The sequence below is a fragment of the Sander lucioperca genome, chromosome 21 (genome assembly GCF_008315115.2).
Source record: "Sander lucioperca isolate FBNREF2018 chromosome 21, SLUC_FBN_1.2, whole genome shotgun sequence".
NCBI lineage: Eukaryota > Metazoa > Chordata > Actinopteri > Perciformes > Percidae > Sander > Sander lucioperca.
Window position 1 is genome coordinate 17,732,659 of NC_050193.1, and position 17,853 is coordinate 17,750,511.

General features: G+C 42.6%; 1 protein-coding gene and 1 long non-coding RNA gene across 31 annotated transcripts in view; one reads left to right on the forward strand and one right to left on the reverse strand.

Annotated features, from left to right (window-relative positions):
* The window catches only part of nfixb (nuclear factor I/Xb), a 171,751-nt gene that overhangs the window by 100,502 nt on the left and 53,396 nt on the right, over positions 1-17,853 (reverse strand). The gene's annotated exons all lie outside the window — the stretch shown is intronic.
* LOC118494159 lies at positions 199-17,737 on the forward strand. Its single transcript, XR_004896249.1, has 3 exons — positions 199-210; positions 9,825-9,827; positions 17,615-17,737. It is a non-coding gene; the product is annotated as an uncharacterized LOC118494159 (long non-coding RNA).

Genomic DNA, 17,853 nt, shown 5'->3' on the forward strand with positions numbered 1-17,853 from the left:
AGTGCTACTATAACAGAGGGGTCTCTGTCATAGCAACATGAGCCCAATCACGCCACACTGTATGCCTCGGGGGGGGAAATAATAATAAACAAACCATAATGCCATAAATCCTCAAAGCTAAACAGTAAGGTGACAGGTGGCGGGGTGGAGGAGCGAAGGCAAAAAGAGGGAATGTTTTAGCAAACGTCAGGCCCACCCCTGGGTAAACTAGTCATTTTGAATTTACAAGTTACAACACAGGCCTCGACATGTGAACATACGCAGAGCACACTCATCAGCGGGTCATGGCGGGATGTCACCCTGCTGTTACCAACCCTATTATTTGACAAAACCAAAAACGATAACTGTCAGCCACAATCGACAAAGCTGAGAACAACGTCTGGACCGGCTCCATCTCCCCAGTTCATACCTCTGCAAATGGAGACCAAACTGTCTACCCCCCCCCCGTCCCTCTCTCCTCAAAAAAAACAATCCTATATCCGCCCTTTGCCCTGGGGATGTGTGTCAAGATGGTTTACACACTAAAAACAAACAGGCGTCCCATTGCAACAGCAAGAAAAATGGATGTGGGTTTGGACGAAGTGGGAGAGGGAGGGAAGGATGGAATGGAAAGGAGGGCAGGATCAGGGTACACATGAGGGAGAGAGGGAGGGAGGGAGGGAAGAGCAAGAGAGTGAAAGTTGTCATAAAACGACAATAATAAGAGGCCTCAGTGCCACCCAGTGACCACATCAAGGCTTCTGTAATGACAGGCTGTGCAGAACACATGTCGGACTTAGTGTGTGTGTGTGTGTGTGTGTGTGTGTGTGTGTGTGTGTGTGTGTGCGTGACGCCCTTTTGTAAGCGCTATAAAATGACTTAGTTAACTGGGTAATATTTTTCTCAGCATGGAAACATGCACAGTACATCGTACATACCACAAAGCAACACTGGACAGGCACAGAGTGTACACATGCAGCCTTTAATTTAGACTATACTCCACTCGCTCAGGAAATGTAGGTACATGTGTACTTTACTTTTCAAGCCACGAATGAAAAAGCAGTCGGAGATAACTGAGGACAACAGACCGACAGAACTGGAAAATCCTCCCACCTCCCTGAAGTCACCAGTGTGGCAACATTTTGTCTTCCATTGTGTCACGTAAACAGACGCGTGTGGGCTCCGACAGGACAACCCAGTCTCACGGCAGTTCATGAAATGGTTATTTAATCTATTGATTCGTGTACACGGACACGTTTATCTAGTTTTTTTTTCGTGGTGGTCAGCAAGTTTTTCAAACTAATGTATTTCAATGCGAAACATCTTTCGTGATCACAGCACGACTACGGTAGCGATTAGTATGAAATGCCGAAAATCCACGCAGGACTTTCACCCCGGAGACTGGGGATCGTCTCCCGCGTGTGACGGGTTCCTTTCCCCGTTGTTTTTTTCCTAAACAGTCCCTTTCCCCGTTCTTCTTTTCCTAAACACAACCATCTCGTTGTTGTCCCGCGTCTCCCAGAGACCGCGGCCGTCTCCCGCGTGTGACGTTTCCTTTCCCCGTTCTTCTTTTCCTAAACCCAACCTCCGTATAGATGCTTCCCATTACGTGCTGACCACCACGGAAAAAAAACGAGATAAACGTGTCCCTGTACACTAATCAATAGATTAAAAATGACGTGACCATTTCACGAACTGCCGTGAGACCGCGTGTTGTGCATTCAGGTGCCGCTCGTTAAACTCACAGCGCATTCAATCGCACACCGTAAATCATAATACACCCAAACTGTTCTGCCATATATCTATAGGTTAATGGTTGCTTATTCATCAGTCTCGACTGAAGGCTTGGTCAGACATGCATCAGTCTCTGCAAATATTTGTTCCATCTCTCAATCACTTTAATTTAAGCTCATGTGCCTGACAAGTCCAAGACTGTGTTTCAGTCCAGGCTCCAAGGTCAGACCCATGACAGCACATCGGCTGAGTGTTGGGTACTGTAGTAGATCTTTTTCTGGGCAGCGAAGTAATGTGCATCACACAGCATTATCTATCTAAAGTTTGCTAACATTAGCCACCATTAGCTGCTGATCATTCAAGACCAAGTAAGGCTGTAGCAGGAATGAGAGGGTGACTTCTATTGCATATGAATTCAACTTTGAAAGAGAAGAATATGTCATTTCTTCTTTGATGACATCCTGCACAAACCCGCCCTTTTTAAAAGGTCCCATGGCATGAAAATTTCACTTTATGAGGTTTTTTAACATTAATATGAGTTCCCCCAGCCTGCCTATGGTCCCCCAGTGGCTAGAAATGGTGATAGGTGTAAACCGAGCCCTGGGTATCCTGCTCTGCCTTTGAGAAAATGAAAGCTCAGATGGGCCAATCTGGAATCTCCTCCTTATGAGGTCATAAGGGGAAAGGTTACCTCCCCTTTCTCTGCTTTGCCCACCCAGAGAATTTGGCCCGCCTATGAGAGAGAGAGAGAGACATCATGGCTTTCAAATGAGCAAAGGGGCAATTGGTCAAGGCCACACCCCCACCCTCCACCTTGCCCCCCCCTCTCTCTCCTCCTCAATAGCTACAGACACAGAAATGGCACATACTGAGGAAAGCTCATTGTGGACTGGCTCTAGTGGCTGTAATTCTGCACCAAGGATGAATTTCAGGAAAGAGACTTCAGATACAGTATTAGGGGACCACTAAGGTCTATATAAAAGAGACTTCAGATACAGTATTAGGGGAGCACCATGTCATGGGATCTTTAAATAGCCAAGCTACTGTCAATACCGATCGCTATTGGCAGCCCGCAATAAACTACGCCATACACTACGCAGGAGTGCAGACATCGTTGTCAAAGTAAGGATCCAGTGAGTGTTGCGTTAAATTTGATGTCACAGCAGTTTCACGCACCTCGCTATGGCAATCAGCTGAGAATCCCGCCTTCATTGAGAGGGTACTATCCGCAGTGGAAAATGAAATAGAGAAAAGCACCTGGTACCAAATGTTAGTTGAGTTGAGCCAAACCATGTAAAGGAAATTAGGCAAAAATCTCATTTTAATTCAAAAGTCTCGGCAGGTGTTTTCCATCTGCTCTTAAAAGCAAACATCAGCTGTGACATCACTGATTTGGGTGTGGTAAAAATGTAACATGCTTGAAAGTTTCCGCCTATAGAGTGCAAGAGTTTTCTACTTTGTTCTGTCTGGTGTGGGCTTCACATTTTATAGCATTAGGTTTAAGCGAATACATTTTGCATTAGCCAGGGTTCAAACATTCTAGCCAGGTCTTAGCCGCGTCCAGTGCAGCTAGCATGTATGTTCATTGGTTCATAAAGAGAAAAAGAAACAGGAGCTTATAACGAAAGAAGCCATAGATATATTCCAAGCAAAACCTGAGCATTTCCAAAATAAAATCAACAAAGTTTCAACCTTGAGTGTGATAAACTGTGTGCGTAGGACACAGCTGTTTACCAGAGCAGACCTGGACAAAGAAAGCCAGACAGGCAGCAGTGGAGCGATGGAGGGACCTTAGCCCAGGAGAGAAAATCCTGTTCTTTTTCACAAACACCTTGTAGAAAAAAAAGGCCTGACCACAAAAGAGGCTCTGTGCTTAAGGCTATTTCAGTTAAGAGTTCTAGCCAGGACAGATCCACTGAGAGCACAAGAGAGATGGAAAGAGAGAAAGAGAAAAGGGAGCTTTATTTGGTTAACAACTTCCACGAATCAGTGTGGGGGAAGAATGTGTGTATTTTGGCTCTGTTTGTTTTGCATTAGGATATAAAATATGTCGAGATTACTTCATCACACATCTAAAGCCCAATGGAAAGGAGATGGGCGAGAGTCTAAAAGTGGGAACCACAGTTTTTTGTAAGTTGGGTTTTGAGTAACATATGAAATGTTTCTCACTGGGACAGAGGCTTCAGCAAATAACAGTGAAAGAATGTAAGCCCCAAAAATGCTACATTGCCAAAAAGACAGTCTCAGTCAAAATCAATCAACAGACAGCAAACTATAGAGTATAAAGTACCCCCACAGCCTTGTCAGATGAACTCAAATACTACATCACCATTTATCTATTACTTTTAGCTGATTATCAGAATCAGAATCAGAAAGGGCTTTATTGCCAAGTACGTTGCACATACGAGGAATTTGTCATGGTGTTGTTGGAGCATGTCACACATACAAATATAAGAAGGATAAAAAGATATAAACAATATAAGTATAAACATATACACACAGTACGTATTATTATTATTATTATTATTACTACAACTGTTTACCTATAACTTCTGACTCATCGGATGTAGACTGTGGGTATAAGTCTGCCATTGGCCGTGTATTTCACGCGGCCAATGGCAGGCTTATAATTAAGCCCTATTTTCACAGAACTAGTATTAGCTAGCTGGGGACCTCTAGTAAGTACAAGTACAAATGTTTCGTCAAAATAAGTTCCCTCCCGACACTATTTTGCAAGGGTGCCATTGTTGCATTCTGGGCTTAGCACTGCCCAAGACGATTGGTTTAAAGAAATGCAAACAAGCCAGAGCGTTTTTTTCCCCCTATAACAGAATAAGGGGTGAAGCCATACCATTCTCTAGCGCTGACACAGCACTGTGGAGATGGGTCTGGCTATGCGTGACTACCTTTTTAGCTTACCATTTCAACTGTTTATCCGGCTAACTATTTTAAACTGTTTATCCGTTACTTTTGACTATTTTAACTGTTTATTCATTACTTTTAGCTAACCATTTTAACTGTTTATTCATTACTTTTGACTATTTCAACTGTTTATCCATTACTTTTAGCTAAACATTTTAACTGTTTATTCGTTACTTTTAGCCAACCATTTTAACTGTCTATCCGTTACTTTTAGCCAACCATTTTAACTGTTTATCCGTTACTTTTAGCTAACCATTTTAACTGTCTATCCGTTACTTTTAGCTAACCATTTTAACTGTTTATTCGTTACTTTTGGCTAACTATTTCAATTGTTTATCCGTTACTTTTAGCAAACCATTTCAACTGTTTATTTGTTACTTTAAGCCAACTATTTCAACTCGGTTACTTTTAGCAAACCATTTTTACCATTTATCCGTTACTCATAGCAAACAATTTCAACTGTTTATGTTACTTTTAGCAAACAATTTCAACTGTTTATCGGTTACTTTTAGAAAACCATTTCAACTGTTTCCTTTATTTTTAGCTAACCGTTTTAACGGTTTATTCATTAATGTTTGTCCAGTACTTCTAGCTATTTAACCATGTATCCATTACTTTTAACTAGGGCTGTCAAACGATTAAATTTTCTTAATCGCGATTAATCGTTGAATTTCTATAGTTAATCGCATGTTTTATCACATGATTAAAATTCTATTATTTTGCATTTCAGAACTGTTTTTAAGTACATATTAACAATGGAAAGCAATTCTTACCAGTGTATCTTTTTTGGGAATCAAATGAATGCAAAGAAAATTACTTTATGAACTTGATTTTAAGATCTGTATTTGTTTATTATTTATTTAATCTAGTCATACATTTGAATCTAGAGTCAATATTAGGGTTGGGTATTATGGTTGGTATGGTATAATTGGTTTGGATACTGGTGCTAAAGCGGTACCTTTAAAACGGTACCGGTGCCTTAACGGTGCCTGAACCGATACTTTTAAGAAAGTTAAAAAAAAGTAGGGTACTAAACAGTTGGCGACATTAAAGAATGGCTTGTTTATTGCTAAGGCCATATCGTCAAAATGAAATGTTTAATAATAATGTAATTACTATAAAAATAACTTATGTCACTAGTAAATAGCTGTTGAATGACAAAAACAACCACCAGATGGGAAAAGGGCAATTAACAACAACTTTGAATGCACCACGAGGCTGTAAATTACCAGTTTCATTGAACGCACTGTCTGTGTTTTTCCGACAACAGCAGCTGCAGATTGTTACATCCCGGTGTCGGAATCCTCTACAGTGAAATACAGACAAACTTTACACCGTTTAGCGTTAGCTGTCAGCATTGTAACCGTGTTTAATCCAGCTACTAGCTGGCGGTGGGCTAACGTTAGCTGCTGTTGAGTATAGTGTTAACTTGCGTCAAGTGCAGCAATGTTTCTGTTGCCTGTAACGTCTGTTTCAGAGCATCAGAGAGAAGTGCAGACATATCAGTGGCACCAGAATGAGGCACCGAAATCCGCGTTGCTATTCCTGCAGCAGCAGGATGTGTTACGAGGAAGTACGACAAAATAGTAGCCTGTTAGGCACGACGCAAAGCCGAGTGAAGTGAAAATAAATTAATAAATGGCGGCATGCGATTAATACGATTAAAAAAAATGAACGCATTATGCTTGGCCCTTAATCGCATCGCGATTAACGCGTTAATGCTGACAGCCCTACTTTTAACTAATTCTTACTTGATATGTTGAATGTGACATTGGTAATGCGGGGTAAACAGTACGTTGTTGATTGAAGATTTTATGCATACTGGCCGAGGAGTTTGTTGAAAGACCGTGAAACAGCAGCTCTGTGTAGGTCATCTTTACAGGGGTAATTATGGCTCTCACCATAAGGATTTCCCCATGTAGCTGCCAGGATTGTGTAGTTTGAATCCATGCCCATAGACAAAATCTTTCAGTTCATCAGAGTGGAAAAAAACTTTTCTAACCATGTATCAAAAACAGAAACCTTGGCCTTGGAGTAATCACATTAGCCTGTGTGTTTAGGACCTGGTGGAGGAAAACCACCCTGGATCGAAGTAGTGGTGATAATTGGACCAATCCTAATGCCTTTTGGTGTGAATGGTATCTCTTTAGGGTCCGTTTTACAGCCAGGCTAGAGGGGAAAGTAAACTCAGATGAAAAGAACAGAAACTACAATAAAAGAAGGAAAAGAGAAAGCAGGGATCGGAGATGCTCTCAGGGCCAAAACCACAGATAAAAATCTAACCGCAGAATGAAGGCCAGATTGTTCTTATTCACTGTCATCTCAACAAAAAAAAAATCTGAGTAGAGGGAGAGAGCGAGACAGAGAAAATGGCAGCAAGCCCACTCCTCTACTTTATTCAGATTTACTGCTCTTAAATTGTTTGCCCTCTGCTTTTAATGGCCATCTCTAGATCATCAGCTCTTAAAATAAACACAGAGGCTTGGATTACCTTCTCTATCACCATTCCACTGAAGCAGAACACACTTGCAGGGACTGTGCCTCGCTCCGCTCTTATTTCTTTACGTTCATTCTGTGTGTGTGTGTGTGTGTGTGTGTGTGTGTGTGTGTGTGTGTGTGTGTGTGTGTGTGTATGTGTGTGTGTGTGTGTGTGTGTGCGCGCACGCGCTCTCCCCTGAATGTTTGGGTTGCTGGAGGAGAGCCTTGCATTAAAGCTGAGCAGCAGAAGAATGGAAACTCAAGTAGGGCTCAGAAGCCGGGTGGTCCCTGTGTCTAATAATACACCAATCAAATGTTACCGCACAAAGGGCAAATAACAGAGTAGATCCGCTCCATTGCTGCTGCTGAGAGGGACACCAGAGAGAATGCAAATAGATACTAATAAGTCAAATTCTAATATTCAGCCCATACGACTTCCCAATTTCAAATCATTCGCAGATGATTTCTGAGCAGAATCCTGATCAAATTTCAAGAATAAATAACACATGGAGTTTGTTTTAACTTTCTATTTATGCGGTGACAAATCGCATCCAGTCAAGGACCAGTGAGGGGGACCCAGTTGGGGCCTGGTTTACCTACTCTGAGGCCTGCGCACCTCGCAGTCTAATCCCAGGTCCCAGGCATGCTGCAGGACAGCTGGGGCATATCAGTGCATGTATATTTTTGTGCACGCTTGCTTCAAAATGTGGTCGTATCTCTTCATGTGTACATGCAAGGCCCGCAGGCATCAGGTGTGACGGGGGTTCAGGTGCTGGGTGAGTCCAGAGAGGACACTCATATGCTCCGCTGCAGACCGCGTTTGTTGTTGCTCGGCCTGCTTCTGAGGCGCACGTTAACATATGGATGGAGGCACAGATACAATCTCTTAGAGTACATACACAAACAACACCTAAAAACATACTTCACACACATTTTACTCTTATGGACTTAAAGAGAGCCATTGGGGATGTAGGCCTAATCTTTTTAGAGGAAAAGCAGATTGCATTTGAAAAGTGAAAGGGGAAGAGATGCAGGCTCATGTTTACGAACGATAACAATTCAGTTGGCCAACTCACGTGCAACAGTTGTATTAATATGCAAATACAGAGTATGCATACAGTACCAGTCAAACCTTTGACTTGTACAGCATGTACTTAAGGCCCTGTAATTAAGGCATGTACTTTGCCCTCGTCACTTATAGCATACCTTTGAGACTACACTGGGGCTACAATTACACTACTATGTTTTCATTTTTAAGCAGTGTGTTCAGACAAAAACAAAATCCGCTCCAGTAGGAGAACTAATCTCCATCCATATTAACACGTCTGACAATACATATCACATGACCATTCACATATACTGAGCATTTGCGTGCCGGTGTAAACAGAAAGTAGATTACGTTACTCCGCGGTTCAAAATCATGGATGTATAAGTATGAAAATACAGAAAATACTTTGGAGAACAAACAACAGTGGTGAAAGGTTAAGGCAGAGATTTATTAGCTTGGACCGACGACGAGGAGGAACTGTTGATGAAAGGTACGTAAGCCGACAAACCGATACAAATGACTGAGGTTCATTGCTGATTCCAAAGCTCTCCCTTTCTGCCCGTCCAGACTACAAACCAACCCCTGGGTTTTTAAACCAAAACGGGGGCAGCAGTGTTCCCAAATCTTTCCGCTTAGGGGCTCAGAAACGCTTAAATAGTGTGAACGTGAGGCTAAACGTAGCAAAAGATATTTATTTTCAAACCAAAACGTAGTAGCGTAAATGTAGCCACAGAGGGATTGGGGAGTGACGATTACAAACCCCATCCTCCTTCATAGGAAACAATTAAAAGCACACAGGACGATGCAGGGGTGGAGCAGCGTCAGATTAGGAAGAACAAACACGACAACGGCCCTAACTCCCCTATGCTAGTGTTTCACTTAATCCCATTGTTGTGTTTGGGGTCCTGGGGGCCGCATGCCATCTTTAACAGCTCAAAAAAGTACTAACCATTCTTTCATCAGCTTGATATGTCATGACTTTCCACATAATATGAGACCTGCTTATAAACATGATTTTGAACTGATGTTGTGTTTCATAAGTCTGTTACAGAAAACTAAGCATTCCTTCCGTTCGGGGCCTCAGAGAGCCCAGCTGTTAAATATGATGGACTTTCATATGCTCTATATCTGTGATTGATGTTGACAAGACTTTTTACGCAGCTCTGCCCTTCCAAAATCCAAAATTAGGGTTTGGATTTCTGAGTTTTATAACAATTTCTTTATAAAAGTGTGACATCTCTGGAGTCTAACTGATCATTATCACTGTGTTGGAACACTTCTCTGTCTGTAAATGACTCAGACCATGTCTCAGTGCTCAGTCCTGACAATTGGGCTACTATAATGCATAAAGTTGGCGGTTTGCGGGTTGGTGTGGTTTATTAGCGAATATTTTGCAGGCTGGGCAATGCGGATTGGCTCTCACAACGGGTTGGGACTGGGAGGGTGCGGGTATTAACAATGCATAATGGTCATTTCTGTATTTTGTCACCTTCATCAAATGTGAGCTCAGTTTGTGGCAAATAAACTGGTTACCACTGTAATACTTTTCTACATTTGGGGTTTAAAAAAGGTCCGAAGAGAAGAAAAAAAATTGATGTTAATTTTGCAAATATGTTATTATTTTCATACATTTCATACATACATCAGTAGGGATTATAATGAGGGGGTAAAGCCAATGTCAACAACAAAAAGGGTTAATGCTGTATTGTTTTAGAAGATTCTTTTCTATCACAGGCTTCTGCTGTTTAAATGATCAATCCCAAAGGCTACTTCGAGCTTCTTAGAGCATAAAAATCATGTGTAAGCCCATTGGACTGAAATAATCACAAAATGTGTGAATAACATTAAGGGGAAAATCTGCTCTAAAATTACAGTTTGACATTTGTATATATATATATCTCACTTGGTCCACATCCAATGACAAGTGTTTTATGTATCCAGAAACAGTATGTCATAATAACGCCAAGAAAATCGAATATCCTTCTTTTTCCTCGAAGGAGTACAAATGGTTCCTTTGAAACTCAAACCACGCTCTGTGAAGACCTGGATGTTGATTTAAAGTTAGTACTTAGCAGCTAACCCTTGATGGTACTTGGTTTATGCACAGTCACACTCAACCGCACTGTATAGGTATCTGCTTAACCATAAGCACAAGTGTGGGGATGCCCTCTATAGATGGAAAGTGTTCTGAGTGGATTGCTCTGGCAGAGCTCTGTGCTCTGGTTGGCCCCACAGAGGGCAGGGGTGGCACAGAAACGGCCCAGCACTGCATGGCCACTCACCGTGCCAACCAGGCCAGTCGCTGACACTCCTTGGATATCACCCAGGAAAGGTACACTGAGCAAAAAAAAAAAAAAAAAAAAAAAAAAAAAAACCTACGTGGCCATGGCAACTCTATTCATCTGCCTTTCTGGACAGCCGGTGTTTTCCCTAGGTTTGTGAAAGACGTAAAAGGGGGGCTGTTTAGGTGTCCTTTCTTAAAAAGTGTTTTAATAAAAAAAAATAAAAAATAAAAATGCAATTTCACATAATTTTGGACCATTATTTATTATTACCATGTCTGTTTCTAAAATGTTTGAAAAGCTAGAGCAGATAAGAAATTAATAACACTCAAAAAACTAAGACAAAAGTTGCTAAACAAAAGTCCACTGGGGACCAACTACAATCATTAGGACTGAGAAACGTCACGTAGTTAGTTTTGATGCTTACTGATTTTACATTCATTGGGTGCTGCGCAGAAGTCTTATAATGGTGGGGAAAACCCTGACAGCTATCCCAAGGCACAGACACAGCATGAGAGCTTTGTGTTTTTGATGTGAGGTTTAAAAGTCGACACAAAGGACATAAACATACAAAATGTATACAACTATAGTATTTGGACATGTGTTATTCCCAGACAAACAATGCAATTTCATAAACTTCTCTCCCCGCGATCTCTTCCATATTTCTATTGCTCATCAGGGAGAGAGGGAAAAAAAACTGTTGTTTTCCTATCTTTTTATGAAATTTATGCATCGAGGCTGCCAATAAGAATTTAAATGAGCCTGAAATTATAGACGAGAGAGTTGAGCGCTGACAGTTGATGGGTGTAATGAGAACGTTACTATCCAAAAATGATGCTTGTGAAATGGACCTGGTCGTCCGTATGAAAAGCAAACAGACGGAGAAAGTGAGTGAACGTGTCAGGTGATTTTTGTTTTTGAGCAGGAGCCCAGAGCTGGACGGAGCACTGCCGTGGAGAGTGTCCTCAGAGGACGGATGAGAGAGGGGAGACCTGAGTGAAGAAGGGCGAACTATTACATAGATATATGAGAATGAGACGAGTGAAGGTATGTTGCTGAGGAAAGACCAAATTAGCTGTGATAGATGGGCAAAAGCAAAGAAAATGGCTGAATCAAAAATTCTGGACTCGCATAAAAGACTTAACTACAGTCATTAAAACTGCTACAGAAAACAGTGTTGTGGTATTATTTATCTTCAAATCTTCCTAATCTGAGTGCAGAGCTGCAAATGTAGTGCTTAAAAGTGATGTGAGAGAGAGAAAAAAAACCTGAAACAAAGTCTCCTTTATTCTCTCCGACGGCTTGTTCAAAGCGTAAATCCCTCTCTTCGTTTCTTTGTCCCCGTCTGCGCGGCGCATTTGCAGTTCAGCTGCTCAGAGACATGGCGAGGAGTTTATTTATTTATCCATTCCCCATTAATTAGAACATTTGCGCTGACAAACGCGGAAGGAGCCGCATTAGCGCCTAGTTTACAACCGCCTTCCCCCCTGACTATTGACTCTGGAGGACGCAGCAGAAGTCGGCGTGTTGGTCTATACTGTAAGTGATGATAATGGAGAAGAGACACCCAGGTGCACTTGTAGACGCACAGAAACACCAAAACACAGGCTGCCAAAATATCTGAGCTCAGTGACACGGATGCATTGAAGTACAAGACTAGACAAGTTAAGTCTGATTAAAAACGGCAAGTATGGAGAGCCAGAAAAGCTAAAACGTCAAAATAATGCAAAAATAAAAGGATGGATGGATGGATATGGAGTGTAACTTACAGTCAGTAGCTTTATTGCATATTATGCCTCGCACTGGGAAGAAGGACCCCCCCCACCCCCGCGACCCTATATATTCACTCTGTTATTTCAGAGAACAAAAGCGGGGCTCTCGAGGCCATGGGTGGATCCGTGAAAGGAAGAAAGGAGTCCTGCTCCTGGTCCTGTCTGAATAGGGGCCTTTCACACTTGGAGAGGCCTGTTTACTCTCCTTCAATAATGGCTCTAATTTTCTGATCATTATTGAGTAATTCCATCCACCCCCACACCCAGCGTTTAACGCTTTCTCCAATCACTCACGCCACCTCGTTCGTGTCTCCGAAGGGCCCCAAATGATTGTACAATACATGTTCTTCATTTCCTCTAAGCCCATCAGTCCTTAATCCTCCTGGCTACCCTTTTCCTGCTCGGCCCTTTAAAAAAAAAAAAAAAAAAAAAAATCTATGAAGACACCTGAAGACAATTTAGCAAAAAAATATGCAAAGGCAGAAATTAGATTTGCATTAAAAAAAAAATAGAAATCATTCAGCATTGTTAAATTGCCAGTAACATTTTTTTTTTTTTTTTCTCCCACATGTGGAATCATTCTCTCCTCTGATTGGTTGAGGAGCAGCGCTTTATCCTCCATTTTGTTTTGGACCTGAATCCACAGCAGTACCATCACACCGAGTAACAATATTTGCTCTGCTAAAAGCCGGTGGAAAATATTTTGAAAGAAGAAAAAAAAAAATGAAGAAAAAATGCATCTAGTAACACGATAGCCATTTTAATCAACATGCCGACATCTCCATAAAATAAGACTTTTGAATGGTATGATCGCTTTTTTTCCTGGCAACCCGCTGTAAAAAATAAATAAAAGCATCCATAGGAGGGGTTTTAGGGACGAAACTGGACGTGCGGAGGGGGGGGGGAGAAGTGTTAAGCGAAAAAAAAGGATATGGGGGGTGGGGGGGATGTTAAAATGAGAGAAAGAAAAGGATCAGAAGGAGAGAAGTTGGCAGAGACTGTGTCGGTTTGAAAAGCTGGCACCTTCTAAACAGAGCTGCAGCTTTGGGTGCCAAATGCTGCCAACCAACCCCACTAGCCTGAATATGTGCCCTCCCTCTCTCTTTGTTTTCAGCATGGCATTTTGCATCATCTTTATTCTACTGTACGCTTCTCTTTTGACTTTATATCAGTGCTCGATATCATCCTCACAGCAGTGACTGACATTTATTACCATTAAGTGAGAGAATAAATAAGGCAAGGGGGAAAAATTAGAGGGAGATATTTATTCATCTAGTCATTATTAGTGTTCATTTCAAGGATTTTATCTAGGTTTTGTTTTTTGTTTTTTATGTAAGAGGATTTTGTTTGCGTATAATTGCTAATTTTTGGAATTTGAGATGGTTTGAAAGAGAAATGAAGGAAAAAAAAATAAAAAATCCACGCAGAGATGGCGGGATCTATGCTCGGCGGCGGCGCGGTGTTCCGGTCCCGTTTTCCGTATGGAAAAGAGCCGTCCCAATTACAGGGCAGTGTCCCCGTGCTCTGCTCCACTGGACCGAGGGAACAAGGCGCGACGCGGACGGATCAGAGTCTGGTTGCTGGGAACCGGCCCAGAAAAAGACGCTTTCCTTTTTCTCTCTCCTCTCCTCCTCTGCTGCCTTCACCTCTCCTCTCTCCTCCTGCTCTTTGCCCCTGGGCTCAGGCGGCTGAGAAGCCAAGCCGCCCCTCCTGCGCCGAGATACGTATGTTTTTAGGGGACAGACAGATTTCAGGCCTGGCGTGTGTACAGAGAAACAGAGGACTGGTCATGCTAATTGACACACTGGAACGAGACAGTGTTAGAGACTAAAAATATAAACACAAAGAAACTAGAGGGAAATGTGCGCCTGTTTCGCTGCCATTCTTTTTTTTTTTTTTTTTTTTTTAAAAAGGAGAAAAATCCATTCAAGGATACCATCAAATAAAATGCAGTAATTGCTCAATAGATAAAAAGCCTATTCATTTAATTGCATGCGTTTACTACATTCATTAACGCTAATTCATTAATGCATATAATTAGGTTATTTAAATTTATTGTTTTGTTAAATCTCAGCTACCATTTCTTAAGGAATGAGTGAACTGAGCTGCTGAATTGCTAAAGGGACACCATAACAATTTATTTATTAACCTTAATTACACAAATAATTAAAAACCACTGTACAGTGAAATTAGGAAATAAAGCTAATCCATGTTGCCCACAACAGGCACTCTCTGGTACAAGGAATGTTTCTATTTGCAAAGCTAAGACCTGACCTTTGTTTCAAATTAGACTTAATTCAATCATATACACTCAGTCTTTTGTGTATCTTTTCCAGTATTATTCACTAAACTGGATAATTACAGTGAATATGAAGCAGGTTGGCCTGCAACCAAGCACGTAGAGCTGCTCAGAAGTCGGCCTTATAGAGTGGTGGAAAGTTGGGAGAGATTGGTTAACACACACACACACACACACACACACACACACACACACACACACACACCAGTGCATATTAAAGACAGCACAGTGTCACTGACGCTGTCCCGTCATGAGAGGGGCTCGCCGGAGCTCAAACTTTATTGGCCTCATTATTTCAAATGACAACAAAGCGTAAGAAAGTTTCCGTTGAAAGTGTCCGACCAGCAGTGTTTTTCACACTAGATGAATGTGGCTCCCTCAGCGCCGACACTCTTCTGTTTCTCTGTCGGCCCGGTTTAAGGACCGGTGCCAGAGCGCTGGAGCCCAATTCTGTTCTCCGTCCAGAAATCTCTGCTCTGCACAACACGCTCAGCCAAGGAAAAAAAGGGCCTCAGTGATTTTTTTTTTCTTCCTTTTTCTTTTAATAATTATGATTTCGTCAACTCTAACGTCAACATAACCTGTGTGTGCAGGAGGACTGGTGTAATCTTATAGCACATATTCTGCTAAAACCTGCTAGAGCCATAATGTACAGCCTCAATAAACCACCACACACATATATCTTAGTGTGTAAAAAAACTAACAAATCCCGCTCAGTCCTGTTTAGTCTCCTCTTCATTATGTAACTGCATCTGATAACGTTACCTCCCTTTGAAGCTCAGGATGTTGTGCAAAGCAGATAAGATGTGACTGATGGATTAGAGTGGCGTGAAGTCTGTCTCCCTGTCCATTCTCCGCTTTGTTTGCCTCTATTAAAAGATATTCTCTCGGCCATTTGTAATGTCGGGACCACGCACAGACACACACTGATGGGTAAATGAACATGTAAGGTTCGCAGTGGCACCATAGAGATACGCCGCAGTCTGGCGCACACACACACACACACACACACACACACACACACAGTTGGCTTTCGGACCTGGCCCAGGCCCCTCTCTGGTACGTCTGTCTCCAGCACAGAGAACAGATATGGAGGCCGCACTCTCCGAAAACATCTTTCTATTATAACAGCTCAAGTAATGAAAGCTGTATGGAGCTGGCTCTGGCACGACTAATGCTGGAACCGTGCGCCTTCGTCAGATCGACAAATACGGAACACGACGCTCCAAAAAAAACACGACCTGATCCGGGGTCTCTAGGTGGAGGAAGGCTCACAGTGCCCAACTGGCGAGCCAGACTTTGGTTTCTACCGACCTGCGATCAAAGATGATATCTCTCTCTCTCTCTCTCTCCCTCTCCCTCCCTCTCTCTCTCCCTCTCTCCCTCTCTCTCTCCCTCCCTCTCCCTCTCCCATTACTGTTATCATCATCAGATGCAGCGCAGTAAGTGCAATGAAAAGGAAACACTTTCGGGGTTGACTTCCGCGACAATTATTATATCATGATCTGTGTATGTGCGTGTGTGTGTGTGTGTGTGTGTGTGTGTGTAGGTGTGTGTCAGCAGCCAGGTATTTGTCAAAAAGCCCATTTTGCTAGTGGAACCTTGCTTTGCAGCTGCAGAGCAGCAGCGCAGATCGGAGTGCAGTGGCTGTGATCTGTCCCAGCTCTCACTGCCCCGCCTGGAAGGGCCCAAGTCTATAATTGGACAAAAGCAGGGACACATACTGTACTGGAGAGAAGCAGAAACAGAGGAGGGGGTTAGACGCGGTGGATCTCCTGTTCTGTCAATCACGCCGCTTGAAAGCAGAGCCCCCCCCCCCGCAGCTGGCGACAGTGACATCAGAGGGACAAGAGAGTTGAAAAAAAAAAACACCGCGGCGGAAAACAGGCTGGTGACACGGCCGCGGTCCAATCATCAGGCCCCTGGCAACTGATAGCTTCCGCAAGACACAGACACCCTGGAATGGGGAGCTAAGAATAAAATTGTAACGCTGCCACCCCAAAGGTTAGAATGGAGCCACTGTCTGCCTGTCCTTCTCTAAACTCTGGTTAACCCCAGACAGCCTCCTGGAAAACAGAGCAATTCCATTATACAAGTGGATGTTTTTTTTTTTTTGTTTTTTTTTTTAGCCGTTTCCTAATGTTGCCTCTGTTCCATTCTAGTCGTATGTGCCAGGTGCTGCACAGACTGCATGAGAGGGTGCTGTGGAAAAAAAAAAAAAGCTGAGCACGATCACAAACTGTCTCCCTCCCACGGCAGTGGACTTCTTCAGCAGACAGCAGGTCGGCTTTTTAAGCAAGCAGGAAAGACTAAAAAAAATGTAAAAATGCCACTACTTCATTCATGATGGCGCACAAGCCTTTTCCCCAGTTTTAACACATGCTTTTAGCCAATAAATGGAATGTTGTGCTCTCGACTGGACGACATATTTCAAAGTGATTTATATGAGAATGCTCATATGTGTACAAAAAACACACAAATGTGACGGTGCTACCGCACACAAATCAGCAAGATGAAGGCGATGGAGTGTTCATATGAGGGGTGAGTGGCTGCTGGATTCTGGCACAGAGTAAAAAAAAAAAAAAAAAAAAAAAAAAGCTTTACTCCAAAAGGGGCACCAGGCTGCGCTGGGAGCTAATCTGAGCCGCGGTTCGCCACGGCGCATTGTGGAACAGGAAGAGGCGCTCACGGAGGCCCCGCAAACTCAAGCGGAGTTACACACTGGGCTGAAAGGAGCCTGGCATGGGGTACTCTGTCACAGAGGAACGCTGCCCCTCCCTGCCAACGAGAAGAATTAAGGTCGTGTAACTGTATGCCTGTGGTAAGAGAGCCCTTTACTGGAGACCCCGGGAGACTAGTTAAGGGAGGAGAAAGGCAAACACCTGACTGACTCCACCTGCAAACACCTGAATCCTGGAAACAGACGACTGGGCTGTAGCATCACGGTGAAAACGGCATACAAAAATACATTTGCACATTGTATCAAATTGCCAACCAATACTGCTACTAGTGCAGTCACACATCATTCAAAGTATTAGCGGTACAGCTGAGCTTCAATTATCAATTAAAATGACACTAATAAGTCACATATTAGGTAGAGCTGGGCGATACGGAGAAAATCTAATATTACGATATTTTTGAACAAATACCTCGGTATAGATACGGTAGGGTTGACAATTGGTGCTTTAATAAAAAATATTTACACAGTGAGATTTTTGATAATTAATCATCAATAATGTGGATACAGCTAGAGCAGTCTGGACAGTTCAGAAAATGACATCACTTTACTGTAATGCAGCCTTTAAAACCAGGAAAAAGACAACATGCGTGTCGTATCAC